Source organism: Carcharodon carcharias, chromosome 11 (genome assembly GCF_017639515.1).
Source record: "Carcharodon carcharias isolate sCarCar2 chromosome 11, sCarCar2.pri, whole genome shotgun sequence".
Taxonomy (NCBI): Eukaryota; Metazoa; Chordata; class Chondrichthyes; order Lamniformes; family Lamnidae; genus Carcharodon; species Carcharodon carcharias.
Window position 1 is genome coordinate 125,915,431 of NC_054477.1, and position 12,229 is coordinate 125,927,659.

The window sequence follows — 12,229 nt, forward strand, 5'->3', positions numbered from 1 at the left end:
AGCAGCTGTTCCCCTTAGTTGAAGGTTCAGTCACGAGGGAAAACAAGTTCAAGGTGAGGGGCAGGAGGTTTAGGGGGGATGTGAGGAAAAACGCTTTTACCCAGAGGGTGCTGACAGTCTGGAATGCACTGCCTGGGAGGGTGGTGGAGGCGGGTTGCCTCACATCCTTTAAAAAGTACCTGGATGAGCACTTGGCACGTCATAACATTCAAGGCTATAGGCCAAGTGCTGGTAAATGGGATTAGTTAGGTAGGTCAGGTGTTTCTCATGTGTCGGTGCAGACCCGATGGGCCGAATGGCCTCATCAGCACTCTGTTTTTCTGTAAAAAAACACTGATTATTGAACAAATTGTCTTTAACTAGTAGCAAATGAAATATGAACTGCTAACTTCTAACACTATCACTTAAACTCTACCCCCTTCTTAAATGCCTATATATACACACACACACACGAGACACACAAAACATGTTCAATAGCATCAATCCGGAGTACAGGATTCGATGGTTGATTTGATCAATGTCTGCCAAATTCTTTTCTGTTCTTGTTAATTACACGAGGTGGTCTTCCAGCACTTTCAATATATTAGCTCACTGGTTGAGAACTTGCTTATCAATGTCTCCAACAGTGGTTTTTCCCCTTTTCCTTTTTATGGGGGTTTCCTCAGAGAGAAAGCAGCTTATAGAGATATGAGGAAAAGAGATTTCAGATATTTTCTCTTTGCAGGCCAGGAGCTTTCTGCTGCACTGTTACCACACAAAACTCTGGTCACCTCATCAGGAGCCAATTAAAATGCTATTGTCAGGCAGCTCCATTGGTCCGGGATGTCTTTCCGGCACCATCCTGTCTTTCATGGCACATTATGTTCCAGGACTGCTACATATATCTTATCCTGTTCCAGTGGACATGTCCTTTAAACTGCAGCCATTGTAATTTTAATCCATAATCCAACAGAAAATAAAAAGATATGTTCTTTACAACAGTGCAACAGAAATAAAAAATATATGTTCCTTACACCAGCTATGGTGCAGGAGGGACTTGAACAAAACAAGTTTCACCTGAACAGGGCTAGGACTGATGTTCTTGCAGAGAGGTTAACTTGTACTGTTGTGAAGAGTTTAAACTAATTTGGTGGGGCTGTGAGAGGTGGGGAGGCAGCAGAGAGGAGAGACAAGCTGCATAGAAATTAGGAAGAACAAACAGCAACACAATAAAAGCATAAAAAGTGCAGGAATTAGAAAAGGAAAAAAAATCAAAGTAGATTAGTATGGAATTGGGATGCAAGTGTGTTAATACTAAAGTTTCACAAATGAAGTTGGTGAACATTCACTCCCTTCACCATCAACACAGTGACAGAAGTGTGTGTACCATCTACAAGATACACTGCAGCAATTCATCAAGACTCTTTAGACAGCACGTTACAAATCCACAACCACTACCATCTAGAAGGACAAAGGCAGCAGACATATGGGAACACCACCAACTGGAAGTTCCCCTCCAAACCATTCACCATCTGACTTGGAAACATATCACCATTCCTTCACTGTCACTGGGTCAAAATCCTGGAACTCCCTCCCTAACAGCATGGTGGGTGTACCTACACCACATGAACTGCAGTGGTTCAAGAAAAGCAGCCCACCATCACCTTCTCAAGGACAATTAGGGATGGGCAATAAATGCTGGCCTAGCCAGCGATGCCCACATCCCATGAATGGTCAAGAAAAAAGCTACAAGTACAAGTTGCTTCATCTGGTTATAATGTAGTGGCTATACTGATTAAACTTAAGCAGGAATGGCAACTAAATATTCCTGGTTACAGGACTAATAAGAACTAGACAGAATGGGGCATTTTAGTGCAAGGTCTCTTGACCTTAACTGAGTTCTTACAACAAGACAAAAAAGGCAACAGACAATAATTTTGGTACAACAAGTTCAGAGTCTATTAAGTAAGTAATTGAACAAAATATTTAACAATAAGCAATAGTATATGAGCTGCTTTCAATTCTTGCTCCTCGAAAATGTCTGGCACAGGTGATGTCGTCTGTGGTTCCCTTTGGCTCCTCCTCCTGTGTGCCAGGTCCTCAAGGCCACGACTCTTAAATACGCTACCCAGGTCTGCCTATGTTTAATTTTGCACATAGCCTGCTGCCTACATGTGGCCTGGCCATCTAACACCAGACTCACTGGTGACATTTTCACACCATTTGCCATCCATGTGACACCAAGGTCTGTGTTTGGTGCCAAAATAGCAAAGAGGCTTTTTAAAAAAAATTCACTCTTAATTCCCTCACAGCTGCAAACGGTTCAAAAAATATTATTACAATTCAGAACTTCTCCATAAATAACCCAGGCAACATGCTAATCAGAACATGTTCATAAATGAATTAAGCTACAATTCCCACAATTTACTATTTTCCACAACTCTATACTTTGAGGATGAAACATATCCTTGCATCTATATAATAAGTTAATATCACCCAGACAGGCAATTTCAATATGGATATGATTCAGTACCATGGGTGTTGACCCACGTTAAAGGTTATTTTCCAGCAGTGACTTGCTTCCAATGTCTTAATGTCTTCCCTATCCCTCCTGTTCTGTTGTTTCATTTGAATCATGTGTTTTTGTGCTTGTTTGTATTCTGGAAATTATATTCTTAAGAAACAGGGAAGAGGAGCTATGGCATGACCCAATGCGATCATGGTATTTTGGGCTTCCTTTTGCATACAAAAATGAATTAATTCTGTAATATGAGTAAGAACTAGGTGCATCTATTTGTTTCCTATCTGCCCTGTGTGGGAGGGGGTGAAGCAGATGGTAGGTGGCCTTGATCTGGCACTCAGCCAGTCTAATCCACATAGTCTTATCAATGTGGTTAAACAATACTGTCCATTTGTCTGATACACTGCCATAGTTGCATCCATTCCCCACCTAGAGACTGACATTTTGTATAGTGGCAATGCCTCTATCTAGGGCAAAAACGCAAGCTTTGGTCTTTACATGTGTACATTGTTTCTGCATTTATAGATATATGTATTTTATATATATATTTACAAAAAATATATACTCTCTACGGAATCACAACACTTCAAATCACCTGCTTCCCCCGTCCTATCCAAATTAATAAGGCTTGTTGGTATTCCTCGTTTCAAAGTGGACTCCCTTTTCTGCAATCCATGTGGAACCGACCCTAAATACCTCCCATCTGTCTTCTTTTCCGATAAGTGGAATGTCCAACACTATAGCTATGATCACTTATGGGGTTTCACTCTTCCTTTTTGCATAGTATGACACTCCTATCTGCTTTGCTAATGTTTCTAAGTTTTCTGCCATCCATTCTCCCAGTTTGGACAGGGGAATTAAGGGGGGCACCTTTCCTTATGCTACTTGCCATAAGTTAGATTCTGTGTCGATTAAGATGTAACTGTCATAGATACTACAAATGATGGCTCTAGGGATGTTCTTCTCATACCGCTCTCCCCATTCTGTCACATTCTTTATATAGTTAACTATTTCTGCAAAATGTTTCATCTCCTGTAAGGTAATATCCAGTAGTTCTTGTACTTCACTCGTCATTTGGAACTGTTGATCATTACCCCTTCCTAGTACTGATTGTATGTGCCACCTCATGGAGTCATTATGTTCCCACATCCATTATATGGGGCAGAATTTTGTCCTCACCAGGCGGGCATGGCGGGTGGGCCAGGGAGCGGTCGCGAAGTCAACTGCCACCTTTGATCGGGCCCCGACCACGATTTTGCACTACAGTGCTCAGCGCTGCCAGGGTGGGGCAGGAGCATGAGCACTGAAGTTCACACATGCGCGCGTGTGTCCGCAATGAAAGCTGCCCGAGGCACAGAGCTGCATCAGGGAGCTGAATATTTTTAACTATAAAAATAAGGACATTTAAAATTATGTAAACATGTCCCTTCATGTGACTCTGTTAAAAGTTTTTTTTTAAATCACTGGTTGAAACCTCATCCCGCCTGTGGATGAGATTTTGCCAAAAATGCTAAGGCCGCTTGGCCTTTTCAGCTGCCCACAAACTGAACGGTTGGACGGGCAGGGAAAAATTCTACTCAATTAATTGATTAAAGGCCTTAATAGGCTGCTTAATTTTCAGCAGGCTACTTTTGCACACACCCGCCTACCAAAATATCGCGTAAGTGCACGATGACATCAGGATGTTCGCCTGACGTCATTTTATGTTCATTCAGGTCAGGCACCACCCACCCAACAAGAGGAAAATTCTGCCCATGATCTATTTTGTTCAGCACCTCTACTCCTCCCACTGTACCTACTCCTAAGCATTCCTTTAAACCTCTTTTTCTTTCTAGTCTCCATGGTTGTATCCTAGTGGCTGGCATTGGAGTATATGTTACTGTGAATATCTAGGTCATAGTTCACATTGCGAAGAACATATTTTTATTTTTTCTTGGACTGTGGCTTTAAGATTGGACTGTGGCTTTACAGGCTACCATGGCTGCAGTTTAAAAGAGATGTTCACTAGAGCAGGAAGAAGAAAATCTACAATGTTGCTATCTCATAGAACGTGTGTGCTAGGCTGGAAAAGAGACCTGGTTTAAGAGGGAACTGCCTGGTGACAACGTTTTGATTGGCTCCTGACCATGTGATCAGGTTCAGTGTGAGGATAGTGCAGTAGGTCATCTCCTAACCTGAAAGGAGCAAAGACCTGAAACCTCTCTTTGTTTTTGTAAGACTCCAGTAATACTGCCATAGTAGTTAGCTGGCTATTCCTCGCATCGCTCTATCCTGCTTTCTTTGAGAAATCCCTGTTAGGAAAAGGGGAAAAATCGCCAGTAGAGACATTAAAAGCAAGTTTCAACCAGAGAACTACAGACTGCAAGCGCTGGGAGACCACCTTGTGACAGCCACAACAACCTGCAAGGAATTTGGACGAAAGCAATCAAAGTCAATTTATCTAACCCTGAACTCCAGATAGGTGGTATTGAGCTGTTTTATCTCACCCTTAAAGAGTGAGTGAGTGAGTGTGCACGTGTGCGTGCGAAGGGGTAGAGTTTTAAGTTATAGAGTTAAAAGTTAGCAGTTCATATTTCTTTTCGTCACTGGTTATAGACAATTTGTTTAATTGCAGACAATTTGTGGAGTTTACAAACCTGTCACTCGTATTCTTTTAACCAAAATTAAACAGTTTGGTAGAATTGGGGCAATTTGGTGGTCTAATCAAACTTTTCATACTTGTCACGGCTTGCAGAGCAGTGGGGCTTGATACTACAGTGCACTATCCCCAGTGAGTTGTGACAACGTGTTTTAGGATATAACTTTTAGTTTTAGGAAGTCCAGTTTTAACAATAGAAAATGGGGGTATCCAGTTAAGAAACTGGTAAAAGCAGCACTGAAGTAAATACAATTAAAACAAGCTTGGAGTTTATTGCACAAAAGGTTGGGGCCATGTTGATTTAAGAGGTTAACAGCTAGAAAGGTAAGATCATAAAACAGCAGGTGGGCTTACTTAGCTAAGTAACTGGAGAAATGACATCTGCAATCCTTGCAGTAAGGACAGTCCAGAGAGATGTTTTTGTTTTGCACGTTAGACCTAAATTAGTTTAAAAGCATTTGGTAAACACTCAAGGATTGTAAAATCCATTTCTTTCATCAGATCAAAGAAATCATTTTAAATGAAGGATACTTAACAAGAATATCTGTTCGCGGACATTCCAGGGCATGCTACATTGGCATGGAGATGGGCGCAGCTTAGGTAGGTCCTCGTTTCAATTTATCTGGGTGTTTGCTGAGAGAGTTAGTTGGTAGTTGGACCTGGTGTGTTCAGTTTGCTGCTCACTAAGAGAAGATATCCAAAGTAAAGGACAATTAGTAGGTCTGCACTGTAAGCAAAAGCTAACTTCATCATTCACCGTATGGAATGCGGGTAGGGCTTAATCTCAGTTTGGAATTCATGAGGGACAAGAACCTGGAAAATTGCCTAGTTTGAAGCTAGTGGAAAAATCTACAGTGGTCCTCACACAGTCTTGTGGCATCTAACAGATTAGCTTAGAAATATTGAAAAGGCAGCCAGAACAAAGATTGAGGCCTTGATAGTCAAGAGGTAATAAAGGAAAGTCTTACCTCTGAAAATAGCTTTAACTGTGGAGAATTAAAGTAGTTTCCTGAGGACTGTGACATACCTTTCGGTGATCCCAACAGAAGCTAATAACTCTAAATATAAAGTATAAGAGAATTCTTGGGGCGTGAGGGAGTAAGATGTACAACTGAGTGCATTACATACAAAATTATAATCAAAGTTAATAGTGCTTGTTTTAAGCTTTTTTATGTACAATAAAATTTGTTTTTGTTTATAAACATGACATCTTACAGCATAGGTGCAATCTATTGGTGAAAACAAGGCCCTTGGATTTCTCTTTAGATGGTAATAGTCCCTACAGGATTGTAACAATGTTCTTAACTTTACCTGGATTAAAACTTCCCAAGTGTGATACTGAGGGGACAATTTTTCTAAAGTACCTAAATAGTTGCTTCACTAATAATTCATTAACATTTCATAAGCAGTCAGGCAGATCCCACCTCGGAAAGCTAAACTGGTCCAATTCAGGTTTACAGGGGTAATTTCATATTGGACATTATTAAACATGTCACCTAACTCTGGAAAGACTACTGGACCATTGTCTGGTCTTTCCTCCTGTAGCGGACAGTTGCAACTGTCTTTGTTTCTTCAACTGGCTTTATGCGATGTACCCATAGCTGCATTGTGACCAGGCGACAACTCATTTGATTCTTCAGATGGTTTTGACATAGAGTCAGGTTGGTGCCTTCCATCAAAGATTACCAACATGGGTGTTAAACATGCAGGGGAACGCTTCAATCACTTAGTGAACTGGTTGATAACTACAAGGGCATATATAAAATTACCGTGATGGTGGCAGGAGCCCAAGAAAGTCAGTCTGAATATGGGTCCGGGGCCATCTGGGGTTGCCTGACTCCGAACGGAAGCTCATTTAGTGCATAGGGAAGGATTCTGCTTTAAACAAGGTAGTCACCAAGAGGAAATGGAGATTTACAGCCTCCTTCATTGTAGGCCGTCATGCAGTAGAAACAATTTTTTCAAGAGTAGATTGGCAGAATCATGACCACCAATGAGGAGAGAATGGAACAAAGGAAGCCATCCTGCCTGGAAACACATCACCAGAAACTGAGGAAACAGTAACCCATGTCTGCTGTTGGTCCCACAATTGATTTAGTGCCAAATGCAGAGGAGAACACAGAACATAGGACTCTGATCTGGTGTTTGTTGGTACATGAGCATGGGTGATGATCCTTCAGGGAAATGGAGAGTCTGAGTAGCCCATGAGGCGGGTGTAAGCAAAGACTGGCCTCATGTCAATGCATAACAGTCTGGTACAGGTCATAGTCAGCTTAGAGGGAGGCCAAATCAATTGCAGGTTGAACTATCTCACCGATGGGCTTTCCCAGAATGGCACTGTGCCTGACATTCTTTAAGGGCCTGGCAGGGGAGATGCAGCCATGGTCCATGGACCAAAGGTCTGAAATATGGTATGAATTTTTGTCAGAGAAATAGCATGGCATTGATGGCATAGACACTATCAGCCCATATATTTACAGAATGGTCAGAAGCTTCACGAATAGCAATTAGGAGGTCCATTATTAAGGCACACTAGATGAACATCGAGAACATTTGAACTTGGTGGTACATTAAGGGAAGACCACTGCAAATCCTGTGTGAGAGAACCCCTAACATGGTTCTCTCTGTTGAGCCATCAACAAACACATTATGTGCCTCTCTAATTGATGTGAGAAGTATTGGATGTGACTTGAAGTTGATCAAAGGTAGAGTATGACCTTCAGAGGCCATCATTATTGGCAAAAGAGTGGTCTGCTCTGGAATGATATCAAAATCACAATGAAGTAGCTCCAAAGCCTACCTGCTTAGTTTTTGTGAAGAGACCAGCAAATTCCCAGGTTTGATACCAAATTCAAGGGAGCATGTGGGGAATGGATAATGATCTTCTATAGGTTCTGTAGGTGATGTAGGTAAAGTGCTAGATGACCCAGAATGTTGCGCTCATATAACAAATATGTTGTTTCTGCCCCTTGTAGGATATGAGATGTGTAAGCAACCTCACAATGAAATGATTGTGAGACAAGACATGTAGACTACATCACTGCCTTAGGTTCTACACTGTTATAGTATGCTCTGGGTCCAGAATGGAAGCACCTGGTCATCCTTTCCCTTCAGAAGTTTGTAGAGGGGATTGGCCATTTCTGCAAATTCTGGAATGAAATTATGTTGGTACCCCACCAAACATAGGAACCAATGAAGAGCTGTTTTAGGTACTGGATGAGGTATCTGAATAAATATGGCTTTACAGGTGTCTGGACTGAGACCTTGTGGAGATCATGGAGACCTCCAAGAAGGTCGTTTCTTCCTACAACAACTGAGCTTTCCTGGGGTTGATCTTTAAACCAGCCTCTGTCAGCAAGGGCAGGAGCTCATCTAGAAAACCCACATGTTCAATGTTTTTTGTAGCTAACAATAAATCATCCACACACTGCAGCAGACACTGTGGCTGAGAGAAGCCTTTTAAAATTCAGGCCATTCTTATATGAAAAATGGTTGGAGAATTGTGGAAACCTTGCAGCAGACAAGTTCAGGAATTGCTCCAGTTTCCAAAAATGAAGCAATTTTATTTTGGTCTTCTTCAGCCACCAGAATACTCCAAAACCCATGCTGATGTTCGGTGTCAAAAAAAACTTTGAGCCTGAAGGTATCACAGAGTAGGATCTCTCTGACAGTAGGGATACATTTCATGTAACCTTATGCAAGCACCAATAACCAGTGGTGAGCCTCAGTCAAGTGATGCACTTTGGGAAGAAAAACATGGACAGACAGTATAATCTAAATGTGCTGTTTTAAATGCATATGCACAAATCTTTGAAGTTGGCAAGGTAAGTTGAAAAGGCAATTGAGAAATTGTATGGGATTCTTGGTTTTATGAGTAACGGCATTTAGTTAAAAATAAGGAAGTAATGCTTACCCTTTACAAATCACTATTAAGGCAATTGAGAAATTTTATGGGATTCTTGGCTTTATGAGTAACGGCATTTAGTTAAAAATAAGGAATTAATGCTTAACCTTTACAAATCACTATTAAGACCTTAGGTGTAGAATTCTGGGCACCACATGTTAGGGCGGATGTCAAGGCATGAGAGAATGTACAGAGGAGGTTTACCTGGATGATACCAGGGATGAGAGATTTCAGTTATGTAAGAGAGATTGGAGAAGCTAGGATTGTTCTCCTTACAGCAAAGGTTAAAAGATGTATTCAAAATTTTGAGAGGTTTTGATAAAGTAAGCAGTGTGAAACCTTTTCTGCTGCCAAGTGGACCAATCAGAGGTCATAGATTGAAAATAATTGGAATGCAGTACATGAAGGGGCAGTGGGAGCTTCTTCGGAACTTTCAAAAGACAACTGGGCACACCAATGAAGAGGCCTGATTTCCAGCATTCTTGGGAAAAAGCTGTGGTGTGAGACTAACTTGAATAACTCTTTCAAAGATGCCAAATATTCTCCTTCTGTGTTGTAAGATTATATGATAATAAAGAATCACTTTAAAGCCAGTCTAAGAAACCTGAAGCAGTGAAAACGGGTTGGTGTCTGAGTGGAAGATGAAATAATAAATGATTATTTTACAATTGTGTTTAAAAATTTTAAAAAGGGGAATATTGAATTGAGGTGACAGTTTAACCCTTGTCTAGATTTAAAAAACTTCCAAAGAAAGAAGGGAAATTAGATGTATATAGCATCTTCCAAAACAATCCCTCCCAATGTGGCTTATATTCAATAAATTACTTTAGAAGTGTAGTCACTCTTGTCAGGACCAATTTGTGCAACACCAAGTGAAAGACCAGCTAATTTGATTCTGGCGGCATTCATTCAGAGATAAATGTTGGACAGGACACCAGGAGAATGCCATAGCACTTCTTTAAAAATGCCATGGGATTGCTCACATCCACCCAATACAGCCCTTCCCACCTGCTGTGAGGAGTGTGGTGAATTAACATATCTATCTGCTAACCAATCATTCATCCTAACACCCCTGCATTTAGAAGTATGTTTGTGTTTGCCTTCTTCCTAAATTCTGTGCAGCAAATAAATATATGTCCAGATTTTGCAGCCAGTAGTGAAGTGATGGTGATTCACCACTGACCTCAAAGATGGTTGCCCAGAAATAACTAGCAATCTCTGCTGTGGATTTCACCTTTCCTGGCATTAATTGAATCTGACATCAAGTCAAGGGGATCTCCAAGCATTAGCAAGTGATTTCATCAAGCAGGGTTGAAGTATTTACTTCCTGGTTTGATGAATGTGTAAAATACACTGATTATATCTTTTATAAATTTTAGAGACAGAAAAAGGTTTATTCACATTAGAAGCTGAAATAACAATCAAATTTTCTTTCTTTATTATATAAGATAAAACTGACATTACAGAAGTGTAAAATTAGTTTTCCAGGGCTGGAGAGACTCTTTGGCAGTAGTTAATGATTTACATTTCATTAACAAAGCATTACTTATCTAGGGCCTTTTAACAGTGATATCATAACAGAAAAAGGGAAGTTCTCATCAGTCCAGTGATATCAATTGGTGGTCCCCTCCAGGAACTTTAACACTGCTCCCTATAAAGAAAAATAGGATCATTAGCAGCAACAATGGGATTTCTGGATTTAACTATTGCAATGAAAACTATACTAACCTGTTCAGACCAGAGGTCCGGAACTTCAACTCCCAGTGGACCTAGGAACATTTAAGCATATGCAGACAAAGGGCTGCATATGTGTGGTCCTGCAATTTGTACATTTTCTGGGCTGAGGATGGGCCCAGCACTCCTGTGCATAAAGAGAGAAATAAGAAAGAAAGGTGCAAAAGCCCAGATTAGGTGTCCAGGAGCAGAGCACCATGGAAGATCAGTGTACCAAGCAGGGACAAGGGATAGAGAGGTCCCAGAGAGGGGGAACAGGGATGCAAAGAAAAAAAGACACCAGAGAAACAGGCTCCAAATAGGAAAGGGGGCAGTGGGGAGCACACTTTACATGAAGGAAGCAGCTGAATGTTGGTGGCTCCATGCTGCAGGCCACTGGAGCAAAGGTACCTCTTTGAAGCAGTAGTGTTCTGCTTGGTTCAGCTGAAGATCTGAAGTGGTGTTTGAGAGTTGGTCAGGAATTCAGAAGAACAGAATCTCAGGATACAAGATTGAAACCATGCGAGGTGGGCTGTCATTGAAGCCGCCTGAGCTGGAGTAACTTTGAGAGAATTCCAAGGCGAGATCTTCGAAGGTAAAGACCTGAATCCCTCATGAGAGAAACAGAGTTTCAGTGAGAATGATGCCTCTGTGTTACTGACATCTGGGTGGGTTGTTGAGAAATTCATGGACTCTTTTGATTGCATCTGTTATTTATTGTGTAGTGCGGTGTGTTCACCATAGTTGGCTTGTTAATTTCCATGTACCTCATGCTTACCCTGAGTGTTAAAGTATTAGATATATATTGTAAATTGTTTTTTCTTCCTGACCTAGGATAGTAAAGTTTATTTTTGCTTGTTTAAAACCAGTTTAATACGTGGCTTTTTTCACTTGTCATGAAAAGCAGATTAGTCACAAATTGCTCAAGAGCATATTGAGCCTTAAGGAAGATGTGATTCTTTTTTAAATACAAGCAAAGACACGAAGTGAAAGATGGCTGATAATATAAAGTGACCACTTTCTGGAAAATTCCAATGTGGATTATACTGACAGAACTGTCCTGAGAATATGGAATGTCACACCTGAAAAGGTGCAAAGGCCTACTTCAAACAAAGACACTTGAAAGGAGAGTATGAAAAATGCAAAGGACAGGATTTTGATCTCATGTGGTTGTGAAGACAATGGAGACCATTTTCTACCTTGTCAGACATCCAAACATCCACCTCATGTTGATTTATATCTCAGAATATGTAAAATGGTCCAAGATGAAATAAATCAGATGCTGGGTGCAAGACATGTTTTTTCCCCCTTACAGGAATACGTAGGGAAAAATGGGTTAAAAATCTGGCTACAGACCATTACAGTGTGTGCTGTGTGAATGACAGAAACAAGAAACACCAACCAGTCACCCCTGCAGTTTGTAGGCAAAGTCTTTCTCTCTCTGCTGCTGGAGGCAAGTTTCAGCAGAAACCAC